The sequence below is a fragment of the Anguilla rostrata genome, chromosome 1 (assembly GCF_018555375.3).
Source record: "Anguilla rostrata isolate EN2019 chromosome 1, ASM1855537v3, whole genome shotgun sequence".
Classification (NCBI taxonomy): Eukaryota; Metazoa; Chordata; class Actinopteri; order Anguilliformes; family Anguillidae; genus Anguilla; species Anguilla rostrata.
This window is the reverse complement of record NC_057933.1, coordinates 83,197,668-83,204,860: the sequence shown is the minus strand read 5'-3', so window position 1 is coordinate 83,204,860 and position 7,193 is coordinate 83,197,668. Positions and strand designations below refer to the sequence as shown.

The following is a 7,193-nucleotide window of genomic DNA, read 5'->3' as shown; positions in this document are numbered from 1 at the left end:
GGACATGGCCTTCAGCTCAGCGAACAGGATGTGAAACCTGTACAGCAGTGGTAACCTACTGTGGTCCAGGAGATCAACCATCCAGTAGGTTTTCACTCCAACACTAACAAAACACATCTTCAACAGCTAGAGACCTTGTTGGGCTGCTATTCAGTAGAGCCAGGTGTACCGAATTAGGGATGAATAGAAAACTGCAGGATGGTAGATCTCAGGAGCAGGGTTGACTACCGCTGCTGTACAGCAAGGACAGCAGCTGTGAGCCACCTCTGTGCTCCAACACAGGCTGAATCTCCTCAAAGATGCAACACTGCCCCCTACTGACAAGAAGCACAGCACAGAATTACACGTTTACTCAACTGTGAATGCACATGCATGCACACACACACACACACACACACACACACACACACGTGCACTCCTTAGAATTCGGATTTTTTTGCAGGGAAGAAAACAAGTTTATCTGACTCCATTAATTTTCAAAACTTGTAACGTGGATGTTTGTGTGTGAATACGAGTACATTTATAGACTGGGGTGTGCTGATATGAAATAATGAGTGGCAAGACCCTATGCCCTTGAGATGGAGACTATCTACTGCTGCCAGGCATTCATCTACAGCAAGTGCTCTGCCGCTATGACCTTATTTCCTAGGAGCTCAATGTACTATTGCAGAATCTGTGAATTCATGTATCAGCACCATGGAGAAACCACAGTAACCCTGAGACCCAGATTTATGCAATTGCAAAAAAAAAAAAAAAGTTTTACTCTTAAAATCTTCTAGTTGGTGGCCAATGATGAGGAATATGTTGAAAAATTACCTTTTTAATATTTTGCTTCAAATTTATGAACATGTGAGAATGCAACATTGGGCTTGAGTGGTAGCGGAAATGGTCATTTTGCTTCCCTGCAAGAACATTCAAAGACACTAGTTTTAAAACTCAAACTTCATAGTTCAGCTGTGATAGCCTGATGAGCAAATAACCTGTAGCAGGCCATTTCAGACATGGTCAGAACTTGTGCAATAATGCTGTCACAACAAATCCAGCCAGAACAGACGTTTATATAAATCACCGGCAGTGGGACTGCCCCCTCATCACATTCTGTGCACGAAGCAAAGCTTATAAGGTACTGAATATCTTCACCGGATTTGGGGAAATTTATGGATCTTCTGATGCGACGTAAAAGCTCGTCCAGCACTATGGGCAGTGCAGGACAAAATGCTGACTGAGATATTCCAGCTGTGGCAGTTATTGTCGATTGAAACGATCCAGGTGTGATCATAGATGGGCGCTATGACGTTGCAAAGGGCCTGACTATTGCCTGGACAAAATGGGAATGTCGTGCGGGAGTTTTTAGGTGATCTTTTATCTCTCCCGGAAGAGCACAGTAAGTATTTCTATGGCTGCGTGTTTGTCACAGAAGTCACAGGTGTCACTGATTCCAGGATTGTTGTCTTTCGCAATGTTTTGCGCTTTCTGTGATTTTTCAGCAGGTCTGAATGGTGACCACAATGCAGCCTGCTGTTAGTTGTTTGCAATCAAATATTTGACAGCCCCAGTCTTGATGCTGAGTGTGTTATGTTCTGTGCAAGGACCCAAACGCAGACCAAGGAAATCCAAAAAACGTTGTCTTTATTCAGTCCAAAGTTCAAAGCCAGATAATCAGAGATAGGACGGTACAATATCAAGTTTCCAAAAGAATAGTGGTAAACGGGCAAAAAATCAAAAACCAGGAGATCAGATAGGCGAAGGTACAAAGGAACAAGCAAAAGAGAAGTCAAAGCGAAGGTCAAACCAGAAAGCAATCAAACAAAGGGGGCAGGCAAACTCGAAGTTGTACGGAAAGGGTGTCACAGGAATCTCGATAAACAAAGGCTTACAACACATCGGCACAGTGAATACAATCAACGTTCTGACAGGGAGCTGGTGGAAAATACTGACATTTATACACTGGAGAAGGTAACAATCAAGGAGGGGTTACATGAGTGAGGGTGGAGTAACAAACGAAATCCAGGTGAAGAACTTTAGGATAACTAATTAAATGACAGGGGACTGACAACGTGGACTGGAATCACATAGACAACAATGATAACAGACGGCCTGGGTTTAGCAGGAAAAGGGGAGAAAGTTTAAATCACTATACTAATACATTAACCAATCAAAAACCCAAAACTAGTGTTTGTTAATCCATTAGTAATATTCACGTTAGTATATTAATGAGGTTAGTACTTTACAATCTATACGTTAGTAAGGATTAGTAGAAATTAGTAAAACTAGATATAAGCGGAAGTTAAACGACTGGAAAGAAGGGGGGAAACCACGAAAACCCGGAACCACCCGAATAGTGAAATCACGCAAATACAGGGGAGTGAAGCAGCTCAGGGAACACAGACACAGAGACGGCACTGGGGAGACAAGTGACCGGGAGAATGAAAACACTGGGACGGAGGATGTGAAAAACAATAAACCCACAGAAACACAAAACAAACACTAACAGCAAACAGATACTAATACAGACTACAACAGAGTGCTGCTTGCCCTGTAGCTACACATTGTCACTGACAACAGGCACTCCATCAAAAACTTGCAATGTAGGCTACAGCATGTACCAAATCCAACTTCATAGAAATAAAAACAGACATAAACCTTTTTATTAATATTATGGACAGCAACCTGGCAGAAGTAAAACTAGCAGGAATCAACATCAAGATATTTATACGACTGGACAGAGAAATGTCAAAGCTAGAATTACATGTAATTTATTTAAACAGACGTAATAACAAGCTATAGTTTACAGAGGGCATCACACAAAGCCAAGTCTCGCTGTTTACAAGGACTGCTTTTTTACATTAAAAATGTCAAAGTACTCCTCTCTTCATTCTTTAAAAGAGTGATACAGAATTACATATTTATACTAACCCATTATTAACTAACTGACCCATTATTATCTAACTAACCCATTATTAATTAACTAACCCATTATTAACTAACTAGCCCATTATTACTACTTGGAACATGTGAAGAGTGAAGCACATTTAATGATTCTAACAGTTTGTATCTGTCAAGGAAAATATTCCTGTGTTGCTGGTAAAACTAGTTTTCATTCAAGCAACACATTTGTAAATTTTTCCAGACAGAAATGAAAGACAAAGTGGATGTGTTTTTTAAACCCTCATTTTGCACCTTTGTTTGCAATTATGTAAGGCAAACTGTTTTCCATTTAAAAAAGAAAAGAAATGAACAAATTTGGACTAGAACCAGTTGGATTTTAGTCTTAGTCTTAGTCTTGAAGAGGATTTGACTATTTTCTGTCTCAAACTTGACTTGGTCATGGCTTGATTTGGACTTTTCCTGGTCTTGGACTTTGGTCTAGCCCTGGGGGAAAGTATAATCCCAAGAGAGACTGCAAGTGAACGAAAATACAGATACAAGCGACAACTTTCCAACTACTGAACATTAAATTGCAATTGCAATTATAGTTTTGAAACAATTTGCTAATCTGCTGTAATGAACTGGACTGCCTCTGGATATATTTTTTCAGATTTTATTCTCATATGGCTACATTCTTCCAAAATACAGGAAAACCCATATCTAATGAGGATAAACCATATGGTAAATCATATGGATTAACTGAACTTGTAAATACTCCTTGTTTAAAGTATACAATACAGACCTTAATTTCCTGGTTCTGGTGCACAATCATCTGGAAATTAAATACATCTGATCAGTATAGTCTAAAAAACAAGTTGGAAATTGAACTGTTCATTTCTTTGACAGTTTTAGAAAACTGACCATCAACTACAGTATGACAGTATAACTACAGTACAGATACCTGTTGAGCGTGGCGATCGTCGTCGGAGGGGAATTGAGACGTCTCCACTGTCTTCGCCTCCATTTGGTTCTGGGGAAAGGAGGAAAAGCAATGGTCCCAGTTAAAGGTTCCGCTCTGCATTACGTCAGACTACTGAGGCCCACGGCGAGCACACCAAAACCAGTAAAACAAAACAAAAAACAAAACAAAAAAACAGAAAATGTCAGAACCAGGAAGTATCATTTTTTTTCTCAGCAGACAAGCTCAGTTGTGTCCTCAGTCACAGTGCTAATCATGTTTACAATGAGCACAACGCAGAGCAGTGATGTGAGAAGGCTACGTGAAGCCCAACCCCCTTCACCACAGGTTATCAACACCACAGGTTTTCATATTAGCAAGACTGACAATGATACGCTCATGTATCCGCGTTAAGATTGCAAACAATGCTACAATATGGAAAAAAGTATTTTTGGACCACGTCAAACAGTGTGTTTCTTTAAAACTGACATTAGCAACCGCCCGAACTTGTCAGCATCATCCAAAAGCTAAAATTATCTATACTCACTCAGCCGACCAAATCTTCTACCTCGCAGAAGAAAACAGCCTATTCATACAAAACCTGGCAACCACAACATCGCAGCGAAGTGCAGCGACGGCTAATTAGAGAGCCTATACGGGTGCGTCCCGATACTCAAAAAATGCATCCTCCTTTCCTCCACTGCTTCCTCGTCTCCACCATGCCTCAGAAACCGATCTTTGCACCCTCCCTCCCTCCCTCCCTCCAGTGTCCCAATATTGGAGGAGATGAGCAAAGCGCACAGAACTGCATTGGCAAAGCGGCTTCAAACTCATCTGCTCCCCTCCTTTCCTCCACATACTTCCAGGTCGGAAAAGAGTGGAAATGGGGGGAGTTGAGGAAAGGAGGAGAGTAGTGAAAAGTATTGAGCCTACAGAGACAGCAAAACAGATCAGTATGTGCATTTTGCTGTATATTGTTTTTGTAGGCAAGTTATAATGGAATTGGCCAAAACAATAAAAGGCGCTAATGCAATATTCACAATACAAGGTTAGAAACACAATGTTAACACGTCAGGCCTTGCTACTATGGGGTACGTTACTATAGGCATACTATTTTATTAAACAACTGAGCTCAGATATTAAAGGAATTCTGTAACAATACTGCAGCTTCACACGGCTGTCCCGCATTTAGCTACCTGAGAAGGTGCATCGCCGAGATTCAGCCTGAACAGTACACTTGTAAACAGCACAACTTGGCATTTTGACAAATTAACTTACATATTACAAATGTACCAACATTGAAACATGTTAATGGAATAACCTATTAAAGTTAGCTGACATGCTGCAGTATTCTTAACCAAACAGGAAACTGAATAATAAACACTTAATAAGCAGTTGTTTTATTTGGTATGAAAACAAACTCTTATTTATAATTCTTAATACGTTTTAACATAACATAGCATCAATCAATCAATCAGACTTCATTTGTATAGCACTTTTCATACAAGTTAAATGTAACACAAAGTGATTCACACAATACAACAAACCCCCCCTCCCGATTTCATACACAAAGCGCTAAATGATTGTGTAGATTCAATAAAACAGGAACTGAGGAAACGCTATCATAAATCTCATCACCGTATAGTGAGCATAACATAAATGATGAGAAGAGGCCATTTAGCCCAACAATGCTCGCCATTTTCCTGACTAAATTAGCGCTCTGATTACCTACAGACTAGATAGTATCTAACACCGTATCAAGCCTAGTCTTGAAAATCCCCAAAGTTTCTGCCTCAACTACATGACCTGGCAGGCTATTCCACACATTGACTACTCTGTGTGAAAAATTCCTTCCTAATGTCTGTACAGAATTGACCTTTTGATAATTTTCATTAATGTGACAGAACTCGACCTGAAGAATCACTTTGTTGATCCCCTTTATGAAATTTAAAGCCTCAATCAAATAACCCCTAAGTCTCATTTTACTAAGCTTGAAGAGATTAAGCATTTTAAGTCTTTCCTCGTAGCTCTTATCTTTCATACCAGGAATCAATTTGGTTGCTCTTCTTTGAACCTTTTCCAGAGCATCTGTATTTTTCTTGTTGTATGGTCCCCAGAACTGTACACAATACTAAATGTATGGTCTAACAAATGTATTGTATAAGATAGGTATAACTTCCTTGGATTTTTTGGATCTTTTGGATTTACTTTTGGCTATATATCCCAGCGTCCTATTGGCCTTTTTACTACTACAGCACAGTTTTAAATAGCCTGTGATTAATACAGCAGCATGCCATACAAGCAATACAAGGAAAGATGAAGGGAACCGACACGTTACTTCAAGAATTTATTCACCCTTCATCCTTACCCCCATCACGTACCATCAGACTGTGCCCTGCTGTTTTGACCTCCAGGACACGATAGTCTGGGAAACAGACAATAGTTTATTGATGCAAAGCTTTATGTGTGTGTATATGAGTGTATATATATGTAGATGTGCATCAGTGTGTGTATTTGAGTGTGTGTGTGTGTGTACAGTGCTGCTTGAATGTATGTGAACCCCCTGTGCAATTATAGATTTTCTTTTTATAATGAAATCTTTATTTAATACTGTAAGAACCTGAGTTAATCATGCATGTAGTAGAAAAACAAAAGGAGTCAGTGTAGGTTCAAAAATAAGTGAACCCCAAGTTGCATTAGTTAAATCAAGTTGGTAAGTAGAATCAGGTGGGTAAATAATTGGGTACCAAATTAACCAATCAAAAGAGAGATCTTTAGGAAAGAGTTTGGGTGGGATGAATAGAGATCAGTTTGGTGTTACTCATACAACTGAATGTGAAACACACCATGCTGAGAGGAAAGGAGATCTCAGAGGAGATCAGGAAGAGGGAATTGAGAGCATTCAGTCTGGGGAAGGCTATACAATCATCTACAAAAATCTGAGATGATTTTATAACTACATTTTATGGAAAAAATAATGACTATCCCTATAGGTCGCACAAACTTTCAAGCAGCACTGTATATACATGTGTGTATATACAGTTGACCTTACATGTGATATAATTAATCTGATAATGTACACATAATGTAGTTGTCATAAATGCATTGTATAGTTACACTTACCTTTTCATACAACAATAAATTAAAATACCAATGACCTAAAAAGACAAAAAGTCAAAAACAGTAATATCAGTTGGGATATTATATAACAGTAATTTGGAATACAAATCTAAATAAATACTTCTGGTGAAAAATAAATATTTTTCCACCAAAAAAGTTGAACTGAAAATGAAAAATCACTTGCTCGTATACAATTTTAGATTTTATGAAGTAACAAAAGGCAAATGCATCAAATAATCCAATTTTA

The 7,193-nt window shown here is 38.9% G+C and overlaps 1 long non-coding RNA gene across 6 annotated transcripts; it reads right to left on the bottom strand.

The window, feature by feature from the left end:
- Positions 1-1,614: 1,614 nt before the first annotated feature.
- LOC135238401 (uncharacterized) lies at positions 1,615-7,185 on the bottom strand. Of its 6 annotated transcripts, none has more exons than XR_010325106.1 (4): positions 6,784-7,185; positions 3,830-6,743; positions 3,671-3,700; positions 1,615-3,372 (listed from the first exon to the last, which is right to left on the bottom strand). It is a non-coding gene; the product is annotated as an uncharacterized LOC135238401 (long non-coding RNA). The 6 variants fall into 6 exon arrangements; XR_010325108.1 differs by having other exon boundaries at positions 3,830-6,251; positions 6,950-7,185; XR_010325109.1 differs by having other exon boundaries at positions 3,830-3,898; positions 4,374-7,172.
- Positions 7,186-7,193: the final 8 nt, after the last annotated feature.